This window comes from Sus scrofa, chromosome 2 (genome assembly GCF_054392235.1).
Source record: "Sus scrofa isolate SSC_HxYL_T2T_F1_AM1 chromosome 2, Sscrofa_HxYL_maternal_Yorkshire_Landrace_v2.0, whole genome shotgun sequence".
Classification (NCBI taxonomy): Eukaryota; Metazoa; Chordata; class Mammalia; order Artiodactyla; family Suidae; genus Sus; species Sus scrofa.
The window spans coordinates 139,748,392-139,764,277 of record NC_139384.1 but is presented as its reverse complement, the minus strand read 5'-3'; the positions used below and the strand labels follow the sequence as shown (position 1 = coordinate 139,764,277).

At 39.0% G+C, this 15,886-nt stretch overlaps 1 long non-coding RNA gene across 15 annotated transcripts in view; it reads left to right on the top strand.

The window, feature by feature from the left end:
- Positions 1–15,886, top strand: part of LOC102158243 (uncharacterized) — a 1,270,494-nt gene that overhangs the window by 246,288 nt on the left and 1,008,320 nt on the right. For 4 of the 15 annotated variants that reach the window (XR_002342078.2, XR_014838685.1, XR_002342077.2 and 1 more), the window contains exon 1: positions 10,434–10,676. The exons of 6 other annotated variants lie outside the window; for them this stretch is intronic. This is a non-coding gene — a long non-coding RNA (uncharacterized LOC102158243). Of the gene's footprint in view, positions 1–560; positions 3,293–10,433; positions 10,677–12,655; positions 12,977–15,886 lie in introns of those variants that run through there. 5 more of the 15 variants (XR_014838695.1, XR_014838689.1, XR_014838683.1 and 2 more) reach the window with 3 other exon arrangements.

Below are 15,886 nucleotides of genomic sequence, written 5' to 3'. Positions count from 1 at the left end.
TTTGTGCCAGTACCTTACTGTTTTGATGACTGTAGCTTTGTACTATAGTCTGAAGACAGAAAGCCTGATTTCTCCAGTTCTACTTTTCTTTCTCAGAATTGCTTTGACTATTTGGGGTCTTTTGTGCTTCTATAGAAATTAAATTTTTTTTTCTAGTTCTGTGAAATGTGCCATTTGTAATTTGATAGGCATTGCATTGAATCTATAGATTGCCTTGGGTAGTATATTCATTTTGACAGTATTGATGCTTCCAATCCAAGAGTATGGTGTCTTTTTCCATCTATTTGTTTCATCTTCTATTTCTTTCATTAGCATCTTATAGTTTTCAGAGTACAGGTCTTTTGCTTCTTTAGGGAGGTTTATTTCTAGGTATTTTATTCAATTCGATGATATGGTGCATGGGATTGTTTCTTTAACTTCTCTTTCTGATCTTCATTTTTAGTATATGGAAATGCAACAGATTTCTGTGTATTAATTATGTATCCTATGACTTTTCTGAATTCATTGATGAGTTCTAGTAGTTTTCTGGCAGCATCTTTAGGATTTTCTGCCCCCTTTAGGGTCAATGTGGCTGATACTGCAACAGCAACAGATTTGACACGGCCCAGGTATTTGGAGGTGGCACCAACATCCTCTTCCAAAGAAGATGCTCTTGGTGGAAGGCCTCAGCTACAACCTGAACACCATGCAGTATCTCAGCCAGCCATTCAAGCCCATCACGCTGCTCAACTGACCACCCACCTGTCCTTGGTTCCAGGAACACACAAGAGCACAGAAAAGAGAAAAGGAAGAAAAAGCCAAAAAAAAAAAAAGAAAGAAGAAGAAAAGAAAAATATACAAGAAGATTTCTTATCTTCCCATTCCAACTTCTAGAAACAAGATCCTGACCAAGCACAGAGTGGGAGGTGGCTTCCAAAGCACTGAATCATGTTTAACTCAACCCCCCTTCTGTTTTCCTGCCTGCTTCTGATTTATTTGGTTGTTTTTTATTTTTTACATGTAGTTTTTTTTTTTATAGAATATCTTTAATTAGTGACTTCTTGTGCTAAGAAAAGTCCAAATATGAATTGTTGTCCCCTCTCCCACCCCTCTCCATCTTATCCTCTCTCGCTCCCACCTTTACACTTCCTGGTTTGGGGTTAGTGTGTCCACACTCACAGAGGAAGAAGAACTGCAATTGGGTACTGGCCATCCTCAGAGTAGGGAGAGGCTGCCCCATGTCACTGCTTCCATCACCCAGCTATCCTTTCACTCAAAGCCATCCAACCCTGCCACCCACATAGGTCTGACTCCAGCCCCGATTCCGTGTTAGGCCTGGGTCCTATAAAGCTGCCACCTGACCACGTGACACCCTCTCCCTTGAGCTGATGTATGTGACTCAAGGAAGTTTAGTGCTCTGGCTGGTGTAATCCCTTTCATCTCTGTCCTGTGGCCCCATGCCACCATCCCCACCTGGCCCAGACCATCCCTGAGGCCCTAGAGACCCAGCCATTGGCACATGTGGCCTGTCCCATGCAGCCCCTTCTTTCCTGGGCCTAAGTCAGGTGGTAGAGTAAGTGCAGGTGTGCGTGTATGTGTGCATGGTTTGCTCTCCTGTTTTAAAAGATTCCAAGCCATATGAAACTTCTCCTCTGGATGCAATTCCTGGTTGCTTCAAGTGCTTATTTATGTATGAGGTTGGGAGATGGGCTGGGGGTGGTTTGTCAATCCTTTCGCAGGATGGTTCTAGTGGGGTAAGACTGGCTGAGGCTCAGACACTCCCAGGGGAAAGCACTGTAGAAGGAATTGGTTTGCAGACTGCTGTGGGATCTGCCTTATTGTTTTTGACCTCCCTCCCCAAAAAGGGGGGCGGGTTGTTAGCTGTGAGGGGCTGAGAGAATTCCTGACCTCTGATACCTAAAAGAAGTCTTTGGACTTCTATTGTGTGACATTAGCCCAGCCTAGGGGATGGGAATTTTTGGTCATTGCCTGCAGTGGGCAGTCATAAGCCTTGAACTAAGGCTTTGGTCTTTCAGTTGTAGATACTCTTTTAGTACCTTTCTTTCCCTTCCTGCTTGGGAAGTGCTTGGTACCTCTTGCCACACCTCACATCCTGACTCAGCTGCACTGGGCTCTGGTGCTATGAGGAGTGGTCTCCTGAGCAGGCTGGGCTGGGTAGCTGCTTAGCCATCATGGGTGGTGTGTTTGGATCGTTGAAGAGCCTCGCTCCCCACCTCTGCTGGAGAGAAGTTGTTTCTTCGACCCAACCTTAGTGGGCAAGCTTCCATGCCATGACACTTTGGCAAGGGGTCACAAGTCATCAGGGCCCCCATACTGAGAAAGTACTAAACAAAGCTCTTGGCCTCCCACTCTCTCCCTCCCAGTGACCCACAAATGGGCAACTGCTGTGGCAGTGGGTCCAGCCCAGTCAGACACTGTCAGCCTCTTCTCATGGGAGAACTTTTTAAAAAGTTTTTTTTTTTTTTTTTTACAAAAGAAAAAAAAAATCATATGAGTTCCCATTGTGGCTCAGTGGGTTACGAACCCAGCTAACATCCATGAGGATGGCCTCACGCAGTGAGTTAAGGATCCACTGTGGCCGTGAGCTGTGGTATAGGTTGCAGACGGAGCTCGGATCCTGTGTTGCTGTGGCTGTGGTGTAGGCCAGCAGCTGCAGCTTTGATTCAGCTGCACTCCTTTTATTTCTTCTCCTTCTCTAATTTCTGTGGCCAGAACTTCTAGAACTATGTTGCATAAAAGTGGCTGAGAGTGGACATCCTTGTTCTGTTCCTGATCTTAGAGGAAATATTTTCAGTTTTTCACTGTTGAGAAAGACGTTGGCTGTGGTTTGTCATACATGGTCTTTACTATGTTGGAGGTATGTTTATTAGCATGTTTTTAAACATACATTTTGAGATGACATATAAATTGCCTGCAGAGAAGTGCATGAATCATGACTTTGTCCCGCAGTGACTTTTCACAAACTAAACAGTCACATGTAACAGGTTTCAGGAATAGAGTATCACCAAAACCCTGCAAGGACTTTTGTGCCCCCCTGGTAGTTACCACCCATCCCCACAGCTTTTACCTCTCTCCTTTCAAGTGTAACTATGCTCCCAAACTCTAAAACTGTAGCATAGCTTGCTGCTCTTGTGCTTTGTATAGACTGAAACACACGGTATGTATTCTTATGTTTCTGTCTTCTTGTGTTCAACTTTGTGTGCCTGAGATTTATTCATGTTGTTATATGTAGCTGAAGTTACTTTATTCCCATTGCCTTAATATTCCATATGATTATACTGCTGTGTGTTTATCAAGTTTACTCCAAAATTAGAACTTAAGATACCAGAGGACAGTCTGTTTCATGGTAGTATTTCTCTCTCTCTTCTCTTCTTCAGTTCCACAAAACGTCTGGCACATGCTGGAGCAAAGTAGCTGTTTAATAAATGTTAAATGAGTTATCTGTATTAGTCGAGTTGAGTGGTCACATGGATGAGTAAGTTATTACTCAGTGACTAGTTTTTTTCACACTGAAACACATCCAGAAATATCAGGACAGATCCTCTTATTATTTATCGTGGTTCTTACTCATTTCAAAAGGTATTTGAATAGTGGAGCTGAAAGGAAATGAAGAGATGGGTTGATATTGGTGGTTTGGATGTGTATAGTGAGAGGTTGCTGAGAGAATGTTTTCCCAAAGACCAACTGAGAGTCAGCATGTAGCTATAAACTGACCATGGGCCCATTGGTTTATGCATGTTCTATTTTATCAACAGTGCACATCAGAGACTGTCAGACTTTGGGGGGACCTTTCAGCATTGCGCTACGGGAGGCACATGCATGGGATGAGTTCTTACAGTGTGGACAAAATAGGGTGCAGTGTTACTTTTTGCTTCTCTTGTTCAACATTTCAAAGTGGTATGACTTACTACGTAGCTGCCTACATCAGTGGTTTCAAACTAGCATGTTTTCCGATCACTTGGAGGGCTTGTTGAAACACTGATTACTGGACACATAAGAATCTGCATTTCTAACAACTTTCAAATTAATGTTGGAAACTGTTCCCAGAGCTTACTTGGAGAACTGGCCTAGGCAATAACAAGAGTAATAAGAGTAAAGCAAAGCAATGCTAATGAGATTAGGAAGCTTATCTCTGAATTTACCACCCTGTGTGGGGCCTTCATGAGTTCTTTTTTTCCTTAGGAGCCATTTTCTGGTTTGTAGTAATTTTACGTATTCTTTGAGGAAACATAGGAAACTTCTGTAAACTATTCTCAGGAAAAAGCTAAAGGGAATAGGGCTAGAGTCCTTTAAAGAGACCATGTTTTTTTTTTTTTTTTTTTTTTTTTTTGTCTTTTTGCCTTTTCTTGGGCCGCTCTGGAGGCATTATGAGGTTCCCAGGCTAGGGGTCGAATCGGAGCTGTAGCCACTGGCCTACACCAGAGCCACAGCAACCTACACCGCAGCTCACGGCAACGCCAGATCCTTAACCCACTGAGCAAGGCCAGGGATTGAACCTGCAACCTCATGGTTCCTAGTCGGATTCGCTAACCACTGCGCCACGACGGGAACTCCAGAAACCATGGTTTTTAAGGAAATATTATAATACATAAAGTTGATAAAATAGAGTAATGGACTCTTTTATTGGACATGGAATGCAGAGACAGTGGGGGAATTTAGAATGTGCCTCTGTTTTATCTCTATGGGTCCAATTTAGCACACAAGCATTTTCAGTTAACTTTCAATTGCATTGTGTGGACTGTATCAATATTTTATTAAATCTACTCATTGATTCTTTTGCCCCTTAAAATAATTAAAATAATATCATAAGTTTCCTCTGGGGACCTAGTTCTTACCTGTTTCCTTGCCACAGTACATTTAATATATACATTAACATAAGCGAAGTATTCATGGTTTTCCCTAGATTCTCATGAGAAATATTTGGGGAATATAAATTCAATAAAGTGACACTATTAATTTAATTTATTATTAAATTAAGTAATTATATTATAGGAGTAACTTTGATTATATTGTAATATATTTTTTAAAAGGAAGCCAGTTTCAAGTTCTAAATCTATAGTAAATAATTATTATTAAACTAATTTATAACACCATTATGTAACAATATAGTTATATGATTATATATAACACAATTATTAACAATTAACTGTAATTATTACTTTGCCAAAAAACTGTGCCGAAAAACTCATTATATTCTTTGTATCTTTATAATACAGCAGTTTTCATACCCCAAAGTAAGAATTACTATTTTTGAAGATGTTTTGTGTTTGAACAGTGAGCCCAGTCTCTGGGTATCCCTTGGATCTGTTATTGATGATAATTCCATATGTATCCCCCATAACACACGTCGACAGAATTTCAAATGTATAGTAGGTTGTCGGCATTCTTTTTCTTATATTGCTCCCTCTCTTTCCTTCATATTAGATTCAAGTTTATTTTTTAGCCTCTTAGTTCATCTGAAATTTAATATATTTTTTCAATGGAAAAGAAATCAATAGCTTTCCTACTAGGCCTTTATGCAGTGATCAGATTGTACTTGATACACTGTACATTTCACCTTTCCTCATTGTTTTTACAGGCAGATTATTTTTATGGCCTAATGGTTCTTTAATAGGCCATAAACACCTTATACATTTTCAAGTTCCCTGATAACAAAGCAAAAGGAGCATGCCAGTTCTAAAAGTCTCAACACCAGTCCTTTGATTAAAGTTTTCAATAAAACAAATCTGTAAGTCATTAAAAAAAAGAAGGGTCAAATTTTGATACTGTCATAATGAAATGTTATTTTTGGCTAAAGGTAAATGCAAACCTAAGGGGTTTCTTTGGTAATCACTGTGTGAAAACAAGACTTACTGGAAATTTTTCCCAAATGGACCAGTGGAACTTGGCACACATTTTTAGGACAAAATCTTACATAGAGCTCTCTTTTCCTTCCTCTGGTCAACTACTGACTTTGTCTTAAGAAAGATAATCCTTATGGGACATTTTATCACAGAACTGATTTTACCTGTAGTTATAATATCACCTTTTATACTCGCAAGGGACCTTTGATTCCACTGCTGTATTTTAAGTAGAAAAATACGAACCAGATGCAAAGACTGCTGAGGTAGAATTTCTTTTGCTCCATTTAGAACCTCTGTTAATTCCCTGTTGTGCGTAGACGTATTAACAGTAGGTGCTTTAGAAATGGAATAAACAATGGTGAGAGAAACTGTTCATAGTATCTTATTATTTGCTAGTGAGTTTTGGCATCATCCTATTAGGAATTGGTTGGTTTACAATGTGTGTGTGTGTGTCTGTGTGTGTGTGTGTGTGTGTGGTGTTGCATACCCGCATGTGTATGTATATATATATACACACACACACATATATATGTACTTTAAAACAAATCTATAAACTTCTTGGAAAATGGGGGGAGATGAGAGGTTGATGGTTTAAATGTCTTTGTGAAGTAAATGCCATGTTTTTCTTTCTCTCAAGGTGAAAAGTGTAGAAATGTATCGCGTTAAATTGTGGCAGAATTTTTAGAAGAACGGGTACCACGTTAATTTTCTTTTACTAGCATATGTAAAACATTTGCAGAGCACTAGTAGAAGCTACACCTGTTCTGAAGTGCCCCAAACCTAAATTTCTCTTGGAAAAAATAGGGCACAGTCTTAGTCTGCAAACAGATTCCCTGTTATGGTGAGTGCCCCTTTCCTGGGCAGCCAGCAGCCTGTTCCATGGTTGTCTGCTGGGGCTTCTGCCAACTTGAACATGGAAACACGGATCAGCTTGCTCTTCTGGGCAGTAGAGCCAAAGTAGCCCCCTCATCCCTTTTTAAAACCTCATTGTATAAAGCAAAATAATACTTGGCTAGTGTGCTCTCTCTCTTTACTCTGTCTCTTTCGGTACATGGTAAGAATGTTCCAAAACAGTGTTGCTTCATTGAATGCCCTGGAAACATACTTTCACGGATGAGAACTAATTTGACATTTTAATTTTGTCCCTTTCTGTTGTTTAGAATTCAGTCAGCTGCAGGGACCTTGCCGAACGCGCATATGGAACATTCATATGTGCTGCTTGATTCTGTATGCCACCCTCATATTTTGAGATTTGTCCATAAAGTCAGCTTGAATTTGATAATATCCTGTCAATTAAACTAAACCTTGTTTTCAAAGCCAAATAGCACAAGTGCCCCGGGCACCTGCAAAAAACCCAGGCACATGGGCTCAAGTGGATAGTTAGGTGTGCAATTACTTGATTTATACACATGTGTGTTTCTGAAATTACAGCTGCAGGGTTTTGTGGTCTCTGTGGGGGTGTGAACAGTTTTGCTGGCAAGCCCCAGTATGCCTCACTTTGGAAATTTGGCTCCCAACATGAATTCCCTTCCCATCACCGATGGAGAACAAAGTCTATTTGTCACTTTTCCATTTGCCTTCCACAGTGATTCAGAAAGAAAACAGTCTTATTTTGCTGCTTTAATTGGGAATTGCTGATTCATCTCACAAGTGCAATCATCTTTGCTATTCATTATATAAACACTACTGTGGATGTGGTAGAAGTTGGTTTGGGGAGGGTGGCTTTCCATCCCCATTACTGACCCAAATACTTGTAAATTTGCTTGAGGAAACACAGTTTTTCCACAGAGCTCTCCTACTTCAACTTAATGTTTGGAAATTAAGGCCTTCATTCAAAAGGAGTTTCTGTTTTTCTTTTGGTTTTGCAGCTATTTAAGAACAATGCTTGCCTTGAAGTTCTCTGTATACTTTTAACCTTTTAACTTTGCTGCGGCCAAGCTTATTACTACTGCAAGCGGACTCAGTCACTCATGATAGTACAACACTCTTGAGACCTTATCCTTGCACCGTCTGGTTGAGTAATTAAATGCAGGGTAGATTTACAGTTCAGTGGACTCACTCATGGATGGGGTGGCAGCTATATCCTCTCTCCCTTTTGAATTTTCAACTTCACACTGCAGCTTTGTATCAGGATGACTGGAATCAAATGCAAAATCAAATATTAAAGAGCAAATAGAGAATATGAAAAGGGGGCACATTGAGAAAAGAGGGACAGGACATCAAAGGGTGTTGCCTTCGAAGCAAAGGAACATTTCTCTAACTTGTGCAACTTTGCAGCTTTGTTAATGTTAGAAAATGCAACTATTATTAGATTGCCTGATTTATAAGGAGATTGAACAAGGTCACTTCAGTAGTAGAGAACTCACACTTTTCTGCAAAACCCTGCCTTCCTCAAGGGGCTTATAGGAACTCAACATGGGTAGAAAAACCACGCCTTTCATGTCTTCTTGGAATAGTCACCTAGAATTATAATGGCTGGAGATTGAAAAGGCCTATTCAGCTCTGGGCTGCAGCCTCCAGGGATGAGGGCAGCATTTTCCCCCACTCTGTAGTACATTTTCCACTGTTTTGTATGGTTTTATTTTAATCGCCTCAGAGCCTTCTTCCCTTCTATGGAAAACTTGTTGCAGACTCTAGCCAATCTTATTGTGAAAGTTATTTTCTTACCAAAAGTTAAATGATATCTCTATTTGAGAAGTGAAAAACTTACAGTAGATGAATAAATATAGGTAAAGATATTTAGCATCCTAACTAGTTTAAACATTGTAGAATGGGGGGAAACTTCTGTTTTTATGCCATAGTGATAATAGTAAAGGTTTTAAAATGACGTTTCTTATAATAAGCAGATTTCTATAATGTATTAGGTGTATGTGAAATTGTCTTTTGAGCTAGTAAAACCGGAAACAAGCATAGGTTTATCAAAGGAGAGAGTAGAGTCTTATTTGATGTCTTTACTCTTGAAATAAAAAAATCCTCTCAATTTCCATTAAGTCAAATATCCTGAAACTCTAGCACTTCCCACTTGTATATTTTTAAATACATAAAACATTAAAAAAATTACTGGTCAATTATCATTTAAGAAAGCCTTATTAATCTGGTCCTTCTACTCTTTGTTTGGCTTACACACACACACACACACACACACATTTTTTCTTTTTATAGCCATACTGGTGACCTGTGGAAGTTCCTGGGCTAGGGGTTGAATCAGAGCTGCAGCTGGAGCCTATGCCACAGCCACAGCAATGCTGGATCTGTGATCTACGCTGCAAGGCCAAATCCTTAATCCACTGAGTGAGGTCAGGGATCCAACCCACATCCTCACAGACACTATTTTGGGTTCTTAACCCACTGAGCCACAACAGGAACTCTGGTTTACTCATATTTTAATGAAAGGAATTAGACAGCATTTTTTTCCCTTATAAGAGACAGAATACTCTGCAGTCAGTTTATAAATGGCAGTACTATACACAAATCAGCTACCTCAAATCATTTTTTTGGCAACAGGCAAATTGTAAATACTACAAATGAACAAATACGTGTGCAGACTATTTGTCATAGCTTGTTAATAGGTTTATTTTGTCATTGCTATTTAAACAACTATTTTTATCTTCTGAAAAATTTCCTAAATTTAAATATTGATTTCGCTCATTAATTTATTCATTCATTCAAATAAAACTTGTTGAATACCTCCTAAGTGTCAGACATTGTAGGCACCGGGGATTTAACGATGAATAAAACAAAGTCCCATCCTTGTGGAACTTCAATGCTAATGGTGGGAGAGGAAGTATAAACTAACAAGTAAATATATGTGTCAAATGGTGATATATGCTCTGGAAAAAAATCGAGTAGAATCAAGAAGATAGGATTTCCCTTCTGAGTCTGTGTATGCATAGTCTCACATGTGTATGTGAGTGTATGTGTGTGTTTATGTGGGAGGGAGGTCATTGTTTCATGCAGGTGGTCCATATGACAAAGTGACCATAAGAGAAAAGGACCCAAACAAAGACTGAGTCCAAACGTTCCACGTTGGAGAGCTTGCCAAATAGAAAAGTGTAAAATGCTGCTGTTACGGTTGAGTAATATATGAGAGTAACCTATTGGACTGAGCAAAATGGAGATCACTGGGGAACTGGCTAAAAACATTTGAGTTGAAGTGGTGGGTGCAGAAGTCTACAGATTCTAAGGAAAAAAAAGGAAGAGAGAAATTGGAGCTATTAGATCAAATACTAGTCCTGAGCATTTTCTCCCAGGAGAAAGAACAAAATAGAACATTAGCTGGAAGGATTGGGGGGTTTTAGGATTTTTCTTTTTTCTTTCAGCAGTGGAAGAAATAATAGGATGTCTGTACACTGATGGGGAAAATTTCTATGTCTATGTGTGTGTTTGTGTGTCTATGTGCATGTGTGTGAGAGAGAGAGGAACAGAGGGAGAGAGGGAGGGAGAGGGAGAGGGAAAGGGAGAGAGAGAGAGAAAAATTCCCAGAACAATGTGCTAATGTAGAGCAGAAGAGAGGGGATGGAGTCTGGAGGATAATGTGCAATTGAGAGATTGTAGAATGAATACTGTGTATGTTGACAGTGATGATCTGGCAGAGGGAGGAAGGGAGAGCATGATGAAGGAACAAGGTGCAATGATTCTCTGCATGAATGGAGAGACTGGCTTTAATTTGGACAGAGTGTCTCTCTGCAGTGAGAGGAAGGAAGGCTGAAGGTGTGGGTGCAGATATGTGTTAACAGGAGGTGGGGTTGCAGCGTCCGAGAAAGTTATCTTCTGCGCAGAAGGATGAAGGAGGAAGAGTTGGAGTCTGGAGGATGGAGGCTCAGCCAGGAGACGGTAATCTGGAAGAAGGGGATGGGGAACTGGATCAGGGACGTGGAAGAGCACTGTGGTTGGTAGTCAGAATTATACATTGAGTCCAGTCACTGTGGTTTTGCTGGGCTTTGTATATGCAGCTCACGGGGGCAAGAGCAGCCTATGTGGATGGTTGAATTTAACTAGGTTCGGGATTTTTCCAGGGCCATGTGCTGAGAAGGGTCTCGGTGGTGCACAGGAATGATTATGTTGATTGAACATGGAATTCAAGCTGGGTTAAAGAGGGATGTGAGGATGAGAAGGTTGTGAGGGAAAGCTAAAGCAGTCTTTGGATTCATGTCCCACTGGAATTAAAAAAAAATGTAAGAATGGGTCATGAGGAAGTGAGCTGGATACATCAGAGCAGTTGGTCAGAGATGAAAAACCTTGAGACATCATTCTAGATGAAGGACATTCTTAGAAGCAAAACTTGATTTGTAAGCACAGATATTAATCACACAACTTCTTTTTGCCTCATGATATGACATTTCCATCTTTATGGCCTCTCCTTTGGTAAAATAAACATCCTAGAGACCTTGAGATTTTGCTTCTCTTCCACATTCCCCACATATTTATGACAGCAAAAACATTTTATGTTGGGCTTTAAGGTTAAAAACTTTCTTAATACAGTTTTTTATGTAGTTCTCATGAAAATGCTGTGTATCTGCATTTTACCAAAAAAAAAAAAAAGGAAATAAGTCTTGGAGAAGTTTTTGGAAACTTTGCTAAGCTCAGAGGGTAACTTACTCCAGCTCCAAATGCAAAGTTGATCCCACAAATGATTTAGTGATAAATACACACACACATACACAGCACAAACTCACCTCCCCCAAGAAATGCATGCACATGCGCGTGTGCACACACACATACACATGCGTGTGTCTGCACACACACACACCTATGTTTCCAGAAAGGAAAATTAGAAAATTTCAGCCTCCCTTGCAACTGATTTGGCATCTAATAACATTTCATGGATCTCTCTGTGTCCATTCCTCCTCTTCTCTGCTCAATCCATTCTCCTCACTGCAGCCAGAATAATCTTTAAAGCAAGCATTTAGCTTGACTGTTCCATGTCTTTCAACAGTTCCCTGGTATTTTTAGGATTAAGTAAAATTCCATAATTTGCCCTATCATACTCTGTATGATTTGATCTTAAACTACCTTTCATTTACCCAATACTCTATCCTTAGCAGCTAGCCCAGTACATGGAATCTGCTAGTACGAGTTTACACTTAGCACAAGGGCCAGTCTTTGTTGCAGGTACTGTGTATCTCTGAGTGCCTTATAATCTATTCTTGTTCTCTCGCTTTTGCTCTGTCATCATTTAATCCTCACGTCACCCCAGGAAGGTAGGTACCATTATCATCCTTCACAAACTAAGGAACTGAGGTACAGGGTTGTGTCAGAGGTGGGACCTGGACCCACACAGGAGGCTGCAGCCTTCGGCCTTCAGAGTTCCACGTAGTGTCATTTCCATGGTACGTGGATAAATGAGTTAACACCAGAATGAAAATATTGTCTTATATGTCCATCCTACAGATTATGCTACAATTTATCTTTTTCTTTTCAGTGAGGGATGATATCTCATCTCTTGCTGCTAAAACTTACATTATTTAAAACGTTTTACTAAGACATCTCACCTTGTCTTTGCAAACTGGAAATCTCCTCTCCTGAGCATATTTGTAACAAACAGTCCAATGCGGATAAGAAAAATAAGAATTCACAGTCTCTCACTATTGTGAAAGAAAAACACCCAAGTTCTTAGCAGTCTGTAGTAGAGAGGGGTTAATCAGGTTTAATAAATAAACAAAATTATGGATAAGATGACTTCAAGGTTTTGTCCACAGAAAGAAAATTGACCAGAGCATGAAAGCGTTAAATTCATTAGAAATCACTACTTTCCTGCATACATATTTACGAAGAAACTTTTTTTTGTTTCATTTTTTGTTTTTTGTTTTTAGGCCACACCTGAGGCATGTTGAATCGGAGCTGCAGCTGCCACCCTATACCACAGCTGCATCAACACCAGATCAGGGCTGCATCTGCAACCTATGCAGCAACTTGTGGCACCAAGGGATCCTTAACCCACTGAGCAAGGCCAGGGCTTGAACCTGTGTCCTCATGGATCCTAGTTGGGTTCATTACTACTGAGCCATGATGGGAACTCCCAGGAACAAACTGTTAAAGAGTTTAGTCCTTTTCTAAGAGTCCGTGTTTTTATTGTGAAAGCAGAGAACTGGAGACATGTTGAGTCCCTAGGGGCTATAGTGCCCTGATGTAAGGTAACTCATTCTTTGTTAAGAGTTCCTTCTACTGCCTCAGTTGGTCACCTCTGCTTGAACATCCTTGGTCATAAGTTGGTAACTGTTTTGAGCAATTGCTTTCAGAGTTAGGAACATTTTTATTATCATCTTCCTATTTCTGCCTACTGGAATTCTCCAACATTGGTCTCACTTTGCCCCCCCCCCCTTTTTTTCTATTGCACTTAAAATTTTAAACTTAGTAACAAAATATTGTTCAACATACCACCTGCTCTTCTTTTAATGTTTACAGAATCTCTAATAATGTAGGATCTGGTGATGCTCCCATTCCATTCCTAATATGGATAATTTGTGTCTCCTCTCTTTATTTCTTTTTTTTTATTTTCAAAAGTTTATTGAACTATAGTTGATTTATAATATTGTGTTAATTTCTGCTATACCATAGAGTGATTCAGCTATGCATATATACATATCCTTTCTTTTTCAGATTCTTTTCCCATATAAGTAATCACAGAATACTGGGTAGGGTTCCCTGTGCTATATAGCAGGTCCCCATTGACCATCCATTCCATATACCATAGTGTGCACATGTCCTTTAGAATAACATGGACCTCTTGTCCTCCTGCTCCACCACCATGCAGATGGCAACTCCTGATATATTGGAAGACCTCTGTGCTTGGGTTTCCTTCATTGTCCTAAACTCCCACCCAGCTGAATACAAGGTTGAGCCCAGGTATCTTTCCATCCTAGTGCCCCCTGCTTTCTTATTTTCCTCTCATAATTCTTATATATAGCATCTAGTACAGAATAAGATTAGAAAGATGTCTGAACATTTTTTGCACTAAAAAAGGTATAAAATCTAATTTGCCATCTATTAAATTTTTTTTTCAGCTGTCAGTTCATAATGAGTTTATGGTCAACTAAAACCTCAACATACCTTTAAATATGTTTCAGAAGAATGATCTAACTTTGAAATATAGTGCTCTTACTATCTTTCTGCTCTAAGACTTTCATAGTTTTCCTTGTTGCATCAGAGGGTAATTGAGAAGTATTTTCTTTTCTAAAAGAAATTAATATTTTTTCTCTCTGACGTTGGTTTATAATTTTACTGGTGTATGGATAAAGGCTGTACAATATTGATTCTTAGGAGGTTATTGAGTCTTTGTGGCCCTTTACAAGGTTAATTTTTCTAAATTTTCAAATTTTGCTTGAAGCATATTCATAGTCTCTGTGGATGTAAAGTTTATTCTTGGAACTTATTATTTTTTTAATCTATAAGAAAAATACTTTGTTTTTGGCCTGATTTATTGGTAGTTATTAGTTAGTAATCTCCAATTACAATCATTGATTTATCCATTTTCACTTGTAGTTCTGTATTATATAGTATTTTCAGCAGTACTGTTGTATAGAGATAGATTCATGATGATTATACATAACCAATATATATAATATCTCTATTTTTTCCTCACAATAACTTTTATTTTAAATGATTTTGTTTGATCCTGGCTTTCCTTTGGTCCCCATATGTGTCCAGTGACTTTTTTCTGCCTGTCAGCTTTTAGACTTCATGTGTTTTCCTGTTTAATATTTCTGAATCTTAAAAAAAAAATCCATTAGAAGGAGTTCCCTTCAAGGCTCAGCGGTTAACGAACCTGGCTAGAATCCATGAGAATGCAGGTTTGATCCCTGGCCTTGCTCAGTGGGTTAAGGATCCAGGGTTGCCGTTAGTTTTGGTGCAGATTGAAAACTTGCCTCAGATCCGGAATTGCTGTGGCTGTAGCTCTAATTCGACCCCTAGCCTGGGAACCTCTATATGCCTCAGCATAAGGCCCTGAAAAGCGCGCGCACACACACACACACACGCGCGCACACACACACACACACACACACACACGCCATCAGAGAGTCTTTTGATTAGTGATAACAGTCATTTACATTTCTTTTAGTTACTATTATACTGGGATTTACTTCTGACAATGCATTCTGTTTTTATCAATTTGTTCAAAGTGTTTTTTTTTTCCTATTAATGTAGTGAATTTTTTTCTGCTGGTTTGAAAAATAGCTATCCTTTGTTAAAATTTATGCTCAAGTCTCTTTTGAGACTCAATTTATTCATAAATTTGATTTCAGTAAGTTAAACACTAGAAAGCCCTCCATGTATATACATCATCTAGAATTTTAACTCAAGTGTTAGGAACATTTTTTTCTTTCTATTTTTTTCTTATAGTCATTGTTTTTTAGATAATAAATATTTCCCTAAGTTATTTACTCACCCTTAGTTCCCATGTATTTGCAGCATACTCCTGGGGGTAGTTCTTTACTTGCTGGAGAACATGTGAAGGGGTTTTTGTGTGATAAGTTTTTGAAGCTCTTTGTGCCTGATAATATTTTTATTTCACACTCACAGTTAGAGAAAATGTTGCCTGAATATAGAATTCTGGCATAAATTACTTTCTTTCAATGCTTTGAATTTGTAACTCCATTGTTTTCTTGACTATAATGCTGTCCTTGAGAATTTCAGTGTCAATCTGATTCTAACTTCTTCATAAGTGATTGAATTTTCCTCTCTGGAACCTAAGGAACTTTTTATTTTTACCTGATGTTCTCAATTTTCACTATAATATGTCTCTGTGTGGGTTTCTCCTAATTTATTCAGTTTGTCATTATGCATTCTTTCAATCAGAGGTCTTAGTTTTTCTTTAACTGAGAATTCTGAGTCATTGTTTTTTCGAAAGTGTCTTGCCCCATATTTATTTATTTTTCATTTATTTTCCTCATAATATTCATATGCTAACTTATGTTGACCTTTCTACCACTATTCTCAATATTTTTATAACTTTCATTCTTCCCAGTTCTGTCTCTTGTTGATGTTTTGGGGGACCTCTTTTTAACCAGATTGTGGTGGATACCGCACCCATGACATATGGAGTT